This window comes from Adiantum capillus-veneris, chromosome 5 (genome assembly GCF_014529385.1).
Source record: "Adiantum capillus-veneris isolate H3 chromosome 5, ASM1452938v2, whole genome shotgun sequence".
Taxonomy (NCBI): domain Eukaryota; kingdom Viridiplantae; phylum Streptophyta; class Polypodiopsida; order Polypodiales; family Pteridaceae; genus Adiantum; species Adiantum capillus-veneris.
In genome coordinates this window covers 141,538,954-141,553,064 of record NC_140935.1, presented here as the reverse complement: position 1 = coordinate 141,553,064, position 14,111 = coordinate 141,538,954, and positions in this window count along the sequence as shown.

The window sequence follows — 14,111 nt, the reverse complement described above, 5'->3', positions numbered from 1 at the left end:
TAGGGTTTAGGTCCCTTAGCCGAGATCTGTAGGTTGGCTAGGGTTAGGCTCAGGGAGTTCTAACCCCCTTGGTCTTCAGTGGTCGACATGTCAACAATCCATCTGTTTCAGGAATCCTGGATGGATGAAATTCTCGGTGGCTCCTAGGTCGAAGAAGATAAGTGTAATCTTTCCATAAGCTCTGCATAATTTGGAATTTTCAAGAGTGATGCCATAAATGTCGGGAACAAGTCCCACTGCAGCCAAGGCCTAAAATTCACAGGCATAGTAGAAATTTCTTTTGACAGGCAATTTTTCAAGCCCCCTTTCATATGCTTTGTGTAATGCGATAAACTTACATAATTTGCCATATATAACGTAAATTTAAGGGCATAGTAGAAATTTCTTTTGACAGGCAATTTTTCAAGCCCCCTTTCATATGCTGTGTAATGCGATAAACTTACATAATTTGCCATATATAACGTAAATTTAAGGGTATAAGCACGAAAAATGACAGGCAATTTTGAGATTCTAGCATGTCAAATGACAGGAGGTTTTTTTGAAGCACCTATTTTGACAGGCAAACTAGCCCTTGACAGGAGAAATAGGTGTCCATTTTAGGCCCTGACTGCAGCTGCCGACTTAATCATTCGTTTCTTGATGTTTGCTGTAGAAGCTGAAATGTTCAGTCACCGAACCCAATTGGCTTGAACTGTAGATTACTCACATGCACTCGCTGTCTCTATGTGATATGTATGTAGCTGCAGATCATCCACCATAGCTCGTTATTAGCATGGTTCATGCTTGATCAGAGGGCCCATTTACTCTCTTAGTTGTCTTTGTTGATCCTCTTATCCACTACCTCCTTCAGCTGGCAGCAAGTACCTCTCTAAGTTGATGCTATTAGCTTCTATTTGGTGTGCAGTTCTCCTTCTCAAGTGAGAATTGAAACTGGTGTGAAGCTGTTGTTTTCAAGCTTTGAATCAAAGAGAATGTGGTATGTGCGCATACGCATGTGGCATTGGGCCATGATGTGTTTGTGTATTTAAATGTGTTTTGAGTGCATGGGAACAATTGGTAACTTCGAACTTCGAAGTACACTTTTCACACAAGTCAAGACAGACGGGACTGCCTCTTGAAAACAGTTCTCTTGGCAGAGTTTGCAACCAGCCCCTGACCCGGCTATCGGATATTAAACTATTTTGTTTGTTCAGCAACACAGCTTGATAGTAGCACGATCTGTGCTTGCTGATATGATAAAAGGCATCTTGGAACTATTGGAAGTGGTAAGCTTTTGTAGTAGCAAGCAGGACAAACGACAACAGAATAACATGGCAGATGTATTGTTCAAGCATCTCATAAATTTTGGCTTTTAAATTTGGAAGTCAATTTTGCTCATCCCCTTGTGGGCTATTTTGGAGTCTGGTAGAAGGACTACATTTTGTGCAGAGCGGTTTAAAAAGCAAAACAGTAACTAATGTAGCAGGTTCACCATTGTAGTGGTGCTATTTTTATCTTCAATGAACTGCATGCAGATTTGTAGTTGCATTGGTTGGGTTTTGCTTGTCACACAATGCTCGTAAAAAACCAGGGTTTAGCGTATTTTTAACTGGCTAAATTTGCAAGAACCCGCTGGATTCCGAGCTTGCCTCGAAGAAAACTGGGAACATTTTAACGTCAAATGCTTAAAATTTTAAGCTGAAAACCGTTCAATGTGCCATTATTGTTCATGTTTTTGGCAAGCCCTACTGCTTGGTCTTTACGTCCATCAATTTTTTCATAGATTCTGAACAACCTTAAGGCTATCATATCTCATAGCTTAGGAACCAGAGCAAGTTGTCAGCTTAGTTGCAAAGAGAAATTTTGAAAGCTATGGTAGTCACTCAAATAGTAAGCCCAAAGATTTGTTTTGATGGTTGGTTGTCATCATCGTGTGGCTGAAAGTGAGTGCATGGGTGGAAAAATGTAAAGAGTCTCATTAGAAGTACAGCCTTGAGTACCCAACCAACTCCTTGGTTGTCCCATTCTTTGCACATGATTTGGCATAATTGTGGCAATGCCTTTTGCAATGCCGAATCTGCGCACAAGTGGCAATGCACTCGACATATATCTATCAAAGGCAATATAATTGGCATCTCTAATTGTACATTACTCAAGATGTCAAAGTAGTATTGATAAAATGTACATAATTGTCATTTAGCACTGCATTTTAGGAGGATGAGTTGACACATGAAAAGATGTCACAAAGTACCCATCAACATACCAAACATAAAATTAACATCACCAAAATCTCAGTACCAAAGAAGCTCAAATGATGTGCACAACTCCTAAAATCAAGCTCTACTCTTTTTTCTCAAATTATTGCTTTTTTGGATCAAGGTGTGTACCCACGAGAAAAACAAGGTAGCTAGCAACTTTGAGCAAGTGTGTTGGTACCATTGGGGGTGTTAATGATGCATACACAATCATACCATTGAACAAAATACACATAGCATATAAAGGAATATTTTAAGAGGGAAAAAATAACTATATGACATGTATAAGAAGGGCCACTCCCTTAAAAGCAATCTGCTCTTTGCAGATGAGGCAAGTTTCAAAAAGTATGAATAGAGGAGTGTTTCTCAGGTCTATACTAAGTCATGTCGTCTTGCATGCAACTTCCTCCTGTCAAGTTGTTCTGGTTTCCTTTTGTGTGCTCCCCATTGCATGGCATTCCAAGAACTAGGAGCTCGTCTCTTCGTTGCCCAAGGTGAATTTGGTTGCCCCACTCTTTGGTCCCATCTCTTCACAGAGCATTGCAACCAAAGCTTTGCAAGGAGTCAATGTTCAAGCAATGGGTACACCGGTTGTTGGCCCTCTCATATGCCAGTATTCTTCAAACCGGACCTGCATCAAGCAGTGGAGTCGTAGCTAATCTAAAGCAGGGCTCCAGTGGTCAAGGGCATCTCAATATGCATGCGCAGTTGATGCACAGGTCCTCACAATTCTCAATTGCAATCCCTTCAATGAGGTAAGTCCTAGCTTTCTAGCTAATTTTAATCCAGGTCACTACTCTGTCATTTTCGATGTATAGCATAATGAGGAAAATAATCAACTTCAAGATCCTTATGAACTTGCTCTTGATGCACTTTATAGACCTCTTAATTTTCTATTGATTTCTAAGGATAATCAACTTCGTGCTTGTCATAATAACCCTAAAGGGGTAGAAAGAGAAGGGAGGGATATACTACACAAGGTAGCTTTTGGGTCAGGCATAGAGAAGGGGGTGCATAGCTTTGAAGAGGGTGCAATATTGGGTTGGTTCCTTTGAACTTGAGGATTGGTTTAAACTTTTACAGAAAAGAGTGGCCATTGGCCTATTCCATGGCTTGAGACGTGCTTTAAACAATGAATTTCATAGGAATCGGAGTTCAAGAACCTTTTCCCCTCCCAAGTGCACTATATGCCTAACAATTATTATGTGTTTATGCAGATAATTAGTAGAGGTCAATGGCTTATAAGAACACTCCTAGGGGAAGAAACCCTAAAAAAATCCTTGTTTGGGTGTTTCTTGATTTCCCCTTGGAGTAACACCCCTGGCTTAAGCAAGTAGGTGCACAAGTTGGTAAGGTTTTGGGATAAAAACAACAATTGGAATAAATCCCTAATAGGATCTCCAACTACTTATTGAGGAAGATATATTGAAGCTCCTCTTAAAGATTCAATTGCCCTTAAGGATCACTTGGGACAAGTGGTGCATATGTAGAGAGTGGTCTACAAGAACCTACTAATGCTTGGATCCCCAATTGCTTATTGAGGTGGAGATTGAAGCTCCTCTTAAAGATTCAATTGCCCTTAAGAAGGATCACTTGGGACAAGTGTTGCACATCTAGAGAGTGGTCTACATGATCCTACCCAATGCTTGTTTCCACTGTTTAAAGTAGGGACATCTAATCAAAGACTACACAGAATTATTGGCTAAACAACAAAAGGAGCATGACAAAGATAAAGAGGGGAAAGACCTCAGTCAAGGTTTCCAATAGGTAAACAGAAGGGGCCTTCTTGGATTTGTCAATAGGTTTGGAGCCTTCTTGGATGATGTATTTGATCCTTCATTTGTGGCTGTTGTAAAGGGGGAAGTTAATAGGGTTTCAACTTCCCAACCTAGGGATGGCAGTCAAAAGGTGGACCCAAAACATTCAACACAAAGAGCAAAACCCTAATGTTGACATAACGACCTCATCCCACATGATAGTCCTTCATAAAAAGCTTGGGGAACACGAACTGACTTTGAAGACTCAGACGATGAAGGAAACTTTGTTAACTCAGCTCATCTCAATACGCAGACTAGCATACTTAGATGTAGAAGGGAGGGTAGGAGTAGGTGAGGATGAATTTTCAAAAAAATTGGAGGTCTAAAACATGGAAGAAATCTCCAAGCTTGCTTAGTGCCTTAACTCAGTGGACATTATGTGCTCCCAACATAATTCTCAGAGGAAAAATTATGTAATCAATTGATTATGTTAGAGTTAAGGGACTGAGTTAAGTGGACATTATGCATCGAAGTGAACCTAAGAGGAAAAAGGAAAATTCGAATGACCCCAACATAGCTTTAGTCTCATTTGTCAAACCCTCTAAAAACTCTTAAAAACGAGTTACAAAATTAGTTGGGTGACTCTGAATCGTTAATGGCTAAGTAATCTTGTTAGGGCAATTTGCATTAAAAAAAGGAATTTTGATTTACAGCTCCAAGGGCTAACTACCCCATTACGGCAATCTGCATCAAAAAATGGATTTTTGATTTACAACTTCATATTGATATTATAGCTTTGCAGCAGGAAGTGAAAACCTCTTGTGATGTTCTTAAGTTTGACTTCTTGCAGAGAATAAGTAATCTTCATAATTGTTTCTGTGCCATCCATAGTTCTGGTAAGGGAGGTGCTTTATTGGGGGTAGCAATCAAGCATGAATCACTAGTGTGTAGTACAACCAGAAAAGAAATTGGGTTGCTGTCTCTTTGGAAGAACCTTTTAACTTTACTTTGGTTAGCATTTATGCCTCTTTTTCTGGCAAAAATATCAGATGGTTAGAACTCAACCTTTTGGCAGGCCCCCTTTTAATCTCAAGAGACTTTAACATGGTCACTTCTATTAAAGATAGATGGAATTCCTTGGGGCAGGTGATTCAAGGAAGAGAAAAAGAATGTTGGGACTGACATTGATTGATGTGTATGAGTAGTTTTGTTTTCCTTGGTGGCAAGTTGTCCGACTCTTCTTTGCTTTTGTTTGATAATAAGATTGTTATTTTTGAATTGCACAAAGGCGACCACAATTTTAAATCTGGTTGGATTCACTTGGATAGCTCATTGTTCAAGTTGAAGGCTGTGAAAAACAAGGTTACATGTATTTTTAATGATGCTTTTCATACCATTGAAAAGCTTTTAAAGCCTAGGATGTGGCCATAAAAATACCAAGAAAGCTTTGACTCAATACAAATAACTAGCCAAGGAGATTAGAGCAAACTCAAGAATGATGATGACTAAAAAGATCTTTGATCTAGAAATAGAGTCTTCAGTTAGTAACCCTCCCTCCAGTGAGCTTATCAAGTTAAAGGAATAATTGAAAGGAGAGGAGCTCTTGTAAGCACAAGGTGCCCTTGCTTGGACCAGACAATGTTGGGCAAGTAAAATTGATGAGCCCAATTCTCACATTTTCTCATTGTTGAAGAAGAAAAACAACATGATCCCCTTTTTGAAGAATCAAGCTGGAAATTCAACTAAGTCTCACCAAGAAAACATGGAGATTGTCAGGCCTTTCTTTTCCAGTATATTCTCTTCTCTCCCCCAAAGAAATGGGGAGATTACTAAAGCCAGACCTTAAAAAAAATAGTGCCTTCTCACTTGGCAAAACTACGAGATCAACCTGAGGATAAGAGAATCTATTGGATTTCAGTATATTCTCTTCTCTCCCCCAAAGAAATGGGGAGAAAAGAGAAATGGGGAGATTACTAAAGCCAGACCTTAAAGAAAATAGTGCATTCTCACTTGGCAAAACTATGAGATCAACCTGAGGGTAAGAGAATCTATTGGATTTCTTAATTTGGATGGTGTGTCAAATGAGTTTTACATTGCCTATCAGGATTTCTTGGTACCCTTTTTACTAATGGCATGGCAAGAAGCCCTGCACTCAGGAGCTCTTTCTCCTAACATTAATGATGGACTGGTAAACTTAATTCACAAGAGAGGCTCTAGGGAGGAGTTAGCTAACTTGAGGCCAATCAATGACTTTTGTGTACAATATTGTTTCTCTCCCCTTGGCTAGAAGACTCGGTCCTCTAATAGATCAATTCAACTGAAGCAGCAAAAAGGATTAATTAGAGGAAGATATATCTTGGATGCTATCATTGCCCTGTGGGAAGGAATGGAGTATGCCTCAGAATCCAATTGGGAGTAAATTTTCTTCAAGATAGATTTTGGTATGGCTTATGATGGAATTCAATGGAAATTTATCCTTCAATGGTTGCATGACGTGGGGATGGGCAAAAGCTTCATTAAGTGTGTGCACACTTTATTTGCTAATACTACTGCCATAATTTTAATGAACGAGAAGTTGCATATGTCTATTAGGCAAGGAAGTTCACTGTCTCCTCTTTTGTATGCTATCTCTTCTGATGCTTTGGGTTGGCTGGTCAGTATTTTATGCATCAAGGGAGGCTTAATGCTAACAACATTTTAGATGTAGAGGATCAATTGTGCCTGCAACAATTTGCTAATAATACTAATACTTCGATAAAAATGAGATGCAGCTTGTAGAGAGTTTTTGGGAATACTTTTGGTCTAGCCAATGGCTCAATTATTGATCATGCTAAAACAAGATACAGAGTCTTAGGAGGAGTCTGCCCTTTAGTAGTGTCTAAAGTTGGATGTAAGGCTATTGTAGATGGTGAGATCTTCGGATTACTAGGGATACACATGGGCTTCAATTTCACTTTCAATTAAAGGTGGAATTGGGATTTCAACAAAGCTAAAATGAAGCTCTACTCCTGGCAAAGTTACCATCCAGACTTGGCTTCTAGAGTTTTTTGTCCTTAAATCATTATCTCCTATCATCACTTATGTACCTTTTTGTCTTGTTGGATGCCTTCACATTATCAAATGAACAAAGTGTAGAACTTGGCTAGTATATTTTCATGGGGAGGATCGTGTGATATCAACAACTTGCCCAAGAATGCTTGGCACACTTGCTGCATGGATAAAGATAGAGGTGGATTGGTGAATTTGAACATCTAGTTACTCTCTTCCAAACTGGCTTCTAAATGGATTATGAAAGCTACATCCACTCACTACTGGGCCTTATTAATTAAGAGATCGATGCACCGATTCCACCTAAAGGACCAAGGAAAGGTCTTTCAGCTAGTGACATTTCTACTTCTAAAGCTAACTTTTTCCTAAAGGGGTCTTCTTTGGTTTGCAAATTTTTGAGAGCTTGGATAGAAAAAACCCTTCTAAGAAACTCTTGTTTTCTTGGAATTTGTGCATGCAAGAAGCTATATGGTTTGGTCTTCACACTCAGGGCGATCATTTGTCCTTGTCAAGAAGAGCACATGCGTGCTTCAACGCAGTATCAAAACTTGGATGTATACAAGGATAACATGTGGCTTACCGAAGTGGAACTGTGTCATCAATTTCATATTTTTGAAGGGTGTGCAAATTTCATCTTGTAAAAGATGACTCTTATGAATTCAACTTTATAGAGATGTGCTATAAGCATCCACTTTTCGATTGACAAAATTTGCAAAGCTTTTTATGCCTATAAGGGAAGGTACTAGAAGATGGGGACCTTGCACTAGTCAAATATCTTAACCAAAGATAGAAGATTTCCTAGAACTCTCAACAGTGGTCTTATAGATTCAAATGCATCTGGGACTATCCCTTCTCGATTAAGGAGAGCTGTCTCATGTGGTCGGTACTTGTCACGATATCTGGACTGGAAAAAGAACACATCAGATGAAGATCTCAGATGGAATCAATCGCAAGATGAATCTATTTAGCATTTTTTTGTTAACTCTAAACACAATAGATTGTGCAAAATTGAGCTAACAAAAGCTTGTGGCCTTGGCCGTGCACATATTTCTTGGAGAACTTTGCTACTGGGGAATGTAGAGCCTTGGATCTTCCCTTGTGGACATGTCTTAGAGGAGCTTTATTATGACATGTATGGATTGAAAGGAACAAAGCTTGATTTGGTAAGCCTCATTCATCTTCAGCTGCTCAGTTAAGTGTAAGTTTTATCCTAGTTATGAGTGAAATTTGCCTTCATGTCAAGGAGGTATCACATTGGGATGTGTCATAAGTCTAGAAATCCCCTAGACGGCAAAGATGGCGGGCAATAGCTTTAAGTGTATATGTACCTCCTAGGCTCCTCCTCATCCAAGATCATATGTCTCATTATAACTCTGCTCTGTAAGGATTTGTGTCGTGACCAAAGCTTCCTTTTTGGTCACGAAGACCCCTATCCTTCCTTAGGGGTATTTGTGTCTTTCTTTTTACCTTAATTCAATTTTTCTTCTCCAAAAAAAAAGAAGTTCTTTGCAATGCTCTGTTGAAAGCTACAATCATTCAAAGGCTCACTTATGATTCCAAGTTCCTTATCTAGGTATCCGATCAACCAAGAGCTTCATGAAACAAATATTGTCGTCAAGAAAACATAAATAATTCGATCCCTGATGATCCCTGTCCAATAGGTGTACAAGTGGCCAACCCACAACTAAGGACCAAAGCACATGTGATGAGAAGCCTGTAGTAGGGTGAGAAACATTTGGAAGGTGTATACTCTAGAAAGTATTTGGAAGGTCTATACTCTAACCATAACATACACATAGGGGTTGTGTTTTCTAAATTGATGTTAGATCTCCATGACACATCATCCACTGCACCTAACAAAGACATAGTATTTAAGTGTGTGGTTCATCAATTTTCACCAGGCATAGGTGCCCAATCACCCTCCCCATGCAAAGGTGTTCGTACATTATTCCACACAACAATCCCTAATTGAGGACTAAAAAAATCTTGGATCAACCCATATGGGATGTAAATCTAGCTCAAAGAGCAGCCCCATATGAGCATTTCAATTGGCTCAAAATGACCACCAAAGTTAGCACGCTACCTCAAGCTTGGATTTGCCTAAAATGGGGTGCAAATTTAGCTCACATAGCAGAATCATTTCAACATTTGAATCAGCCACAATTGGCAAAAAAATTGCACTAAAATCACCATAAAAATCAGCATACTACAACTCCAAAACAACCTCAGTTCTTGCCATCGAAAAGCACCCAATTATGTGGATCTTACATCTATGCTAGTTCTCCCTTTGCTGGACTTCATGGGCATGTGGACCATCTTGATAAGGCTTAGGATCAATCATGCTCCATGGGATGATGCAACTCTCTAATTCATGGATATCTAAGTGTGTGTGTGTGTGTGTGTGTTTGAGAGAGAGAGAGAGAGAGAGAGAGAGAGAGAGAGAGAGAGAGAGAGAGAGAGAATAGTTTTTTGCATTTGAGTTCTACAATTTCTCTCCTTTTGTGTACCGCAGATTAGATTACATATGTAGCCACAAAAACTAATTGCAATGTGTCTGCATCTCTTTCATCAATGTCTGCCACTGCTCTTGGTGTCTCCGCCTTTGTTAACAGACTATGATTTGTATATAATGTTCATGATTTTGCAAGTCAAACATGCTATGAAAAATGTCATTGACTTTCTGAAAATTTTAGTTTATAGGAAGCATTGGCATTTCATTGGTGAACACAATATACGATGAGCTCACAAAATGCTATCCATATAAAACTTCAAAAAATTGTTTTTAAATATAGTAATTTTTTTAATTATTCTTTGTTGCATCAAACATATTTCTAAAAATTACCCAATTGTATAAAAAATTGAATAAGTTCTTTTCATGTATTGTTTGATTCTATAGGCAAGTTACTATATACCTACTATCATTTATATCAATAAAGAATCTCTCTCTCTCTCTCTCTCTCTCTCTATATATATATATATATATATATATATTAATAAAGAACATCTCCCCCCCCCCCCCTCTCTCTCTCTCTCTCTCTCTCTCTCTCTCTCTCTCTCTCTCTCTCTCTCTCTCTCTCATTTCTGTGCTTCTCTAATGAAGACAGAAACTCAATTTGAAAAGGCATGGGGACTGAACATGCTAATCTCCACCCAGCCATGCCCTATATAGACCCTTGGCCTGCTAAATATAGGGACCCCCTTGACTGCATGTCCATCCTGGCCCTTGGCCGTGACTGGTCCTACTCTTGTCCTGACATTACTCCCCCCTTGGAGAAGCATTTTCGTCCGCGAAAACACAAGTGATGGTATCTGCATTAGAACACTTATGTCTTCTACCGTAACATCCCTCATGGATCCAACGGTTCATTTGAGCGGAACCCGGTTCAGTAGGAGGTTCAATGAAAGCAAGAGTAGCATCTTGATTTTCTACATTGTTGTCCATTTGTAACCATCTAATGGTACCGGTTCCTATCCAAACATAGTGTGTAGACTCCATTTAGAACGCTCACGAACATGGTAAACGAGTTTATCACAACAAAGATGTACGAAAAAGAGTACCTCTTGTCACTTTCCATGAAAGTAATTTGCTGACATAACTCATCAGCCAAGTTTAAGTCCACTTGTTTCCAATTTTCATCATCAGTAAACAGCCCCACCCTAACGAGTGTTCAAGGTTGAGAACCTGACTTATACATGAAGAGACTACCTAGTCGCAACATGCGTTAAGTGATAGTAAGTAAACTCCAAGAAGAGCAATAAATGCTTATTAATTGGATTGCTTGGTGCTAATGTACGCACTTTGCATATCCTTTTAGCCCAAGGTTACACTTTGTAATCTGCGAATCCCCTTGGATAGTGACAATACTGAGGTGTGTTTCCCCCATGGTTTATGGACAGTCTTCCCAGACGGCTGGTAAACGGGGAATCACAATAACGTATAACATTGTTGAGGAATCATCAACAATGTCCGGAATAACCGTCGTGGTTAACTTTAAAAATCCACAAACACCCAAACCGAGCCATGACCTCTATTGGTGATTAGTAGACCCAAAAGTAATCTCATAGAGATAGTGCACATAGAGTGCTAAATGCTTCATAAGCAACAACCTGAGGAATATGCATGCCATTCCAAATCAGCCTTTGCTAAACACTAGGGCCCATAACACCTAGTGTGCATGCAGTTAGCAAAAAACAGATCCGAACCTGTATATCCATGGTGATCCTTGCCAATACTTATGGAAAATGTGATGCGCCTAGCACACATTAAAAAGGAATGTAAATAGTTCTGAAAAGAAACTAAATACTTTCAGTTGCAATCGTTTGCAAGCCTTGCTGAAACGTCTGAATCACAAGAGAAGGTGAAACATTGATCACTTCTAGGTATAGACACTGAAACTTTTTCATTAACAACTTAGAGCCTTGCTATGTGTATAAACAACCATCTGTAATGTCGTTTAGTAGTACTTGTACGTGAACAAGTCATTCTAAGTATCCAACAATTGTTGGCCATCGAAATTGCTCCTGATACGTTGTGCTGAAAATGGTCTAGAAAACAGATGTGACCAGCACCTAGGGACTTTGTCGTGACACATTTGAAATAGTGGATGCCAGTGTCAGTCCCAGAGACTCATATTCGACACATGTGGAATATGTCTCAACTAAGGATGGCTGAAAAAAGAGCATCCTACAAGTACAAGATGTACTTGTGTGTGGAGGTAATTCTAAACACTCTGCGACAAGAGTGAGAGGGACCCTCATTCATTGCTCCACACTGGCTAAACCGAACTCCTTGAGTTCCTAAACCATGTTGTATCCCATGTGACAACATGTGCCAAATTGAACCCTACAAGTAGGTTCGTAACAGCATAAGGCAGAAAGATAGATTGGACACTTGGCCCAAAATACTTTGTGCCGACATGCCCTTGGCATGGCTCTGTAACATTCAAGCGTACTTATACGTCTTGAAAAACCAAGCAAAGCGTACTAAAAATGGAATAACACCAAATCAATAGATGCGTACCTGGAGATTTGAACGTAATTTCACTTACTCGTATTTAAATGGAGAGGAGCACGTCCCCTACCTGAAAAAACAAACAACATTGCACTGGGAACCCTGGGTGTTGCCTTTGCAATCCAAGCCCTTGGATTAGAATCTACGTAGTCAAACCCCTTGGTAAGACCCTTTGTAGAAACTGCTCAACTAGCAGATAACGGTAACCAACATAGTCAACCGATAACGGTAACCAACATAGTCAACCGTGTACAAAATGATTGGAATCAACGTGAAAGGTGTGTTCGTCCGCTACCGTGTGGTAGATTGAGGAATTCTTTCCTTGAAAGTATAACTAGGAGTGATCAACTGTGATCCTCAATGCAAATCAAACTGTGATCCTTAATGCCTATGGGGTGATGTAGCAATCACCCGCCGGGTCTTACGCCAAAACAGTATGTTCATAGACACTCCGTAGTGCTATAGAGAGAGCAGGAGACCCACACAAGTGAAATGCCGAGCTCTTATGGACAGCCATGCTGTCGCAACTGATTGCTGCATCTATACTTTCTTGTAGAGATCAGCTGTTGTGAGTTGAAGATTATGAACAACTCAACTTGAGTGTCGCACTGAAAACATGTAGTGTCAAAAATGACACCCTAAACATCCGTAATGACAAGACTCTTGCTTGTCCATTAACGTCGATGTGTACTTCCTTGGGTAGATCTTGAAAACAATCACCCAAAGAATGCCAATAGTTGGGTCTTACCCTTGGCCTGACAACGGCTCTTAGCCTGTTTGGCTCATAGCTCTTATGCAAAATAGTGTTCAGTCGACGAACCGATGAAGATTAATTTGAGTAGCATCTTAGCCACGTGCTAGCTGTGAGTTAGAGCACCTTGGCTCAAGCTGACTCACAAGCAAAACATGTATCAAAAGCTTCTTAGAAGAGTTTCATATTTTTTTTAGAGAGAGAGATAGAGAACGAAAAGAAGAGCATGCTGGGCTGAGGAACTTTCCTTAAATTTCTAGTGTGTGTGTGTGCCCAGAATGTGTGCTCTTAGACATCTTATGCTTGACTGACAGCTTATCCTATAAGCATGCAACAATCTGCATGTATAATGCTGTCATCGAGAGAGGAAAGAGAAAAAACAAGCCACAGCTTGTCCCACTTACCATGTATGGGGTCATGACTTTACAAAAATGACTTAATATGGCACTTCGCGTGTGAAATAAGTCGACAGTTTAGGTTCTGTTTAGTATTGTTGTAAACAATCCCTTTTTTAGTCTGTCCGTGCGATAGAGTTGCAAGTGTGATAGTGGAAGCGTAATTCACGAGGCGGTAGAAGTGAATCCACCTAAGTAGCATGCCTTGCATCCCGTCTGGTAAGCCCTTGTGGAGAGTGATGTCCTCAACCATGAGAACCAAAACCATAAGTGCCTTGCACAATTTAGATTGGTAGGGATTCGGTGAGTTGATATTCCCTATTTTGCTAGTTCCCCGAAGCCTTGCTGCATATAAAATTGCCAAAGCACTTTGCTTTGCACAATGATAGTAATTGCCAAGCAAAGTGTAAACAGGAAAAAACAAGAAAAACTTAAACTTGGCTAACTTGGTCGTTGTTGCTGCAACCAGTTGTCATGAAAGTTGGGAGGAAAACTCATTCCAAAATGGCCCATAGCCATATCTGCACAAACGCCCTCGTATGTCTTGTACACCCGTCTGGTACATAAGGCCATAACCTGCAAAATTGAATCCACCTGCAAACACCTTGCCTATTCCTTCCCCATTGTGTATGCTCATAGCATATGCCAAACGTGACTAGCTTCAATGCAAGATGTAGAAATTGAAGCCTTGCTTCATAGAACTCTGTCTGGCCTCATTGCCAACAAATGCTATTGACAACATATGTCATAGCAAAGGGAGACGACCTTGTCGTTCATGCACAAAAAATCGACCTTGTCTACTTGTAGATTTGCTGGAAAAACAGAATTATATGTGCAATAAATAAATACCAATTGCGTACCTCATGAACTACGTCTATCGATGAAATGGCCGTTGTAAGAATCGAACGAGTTGGA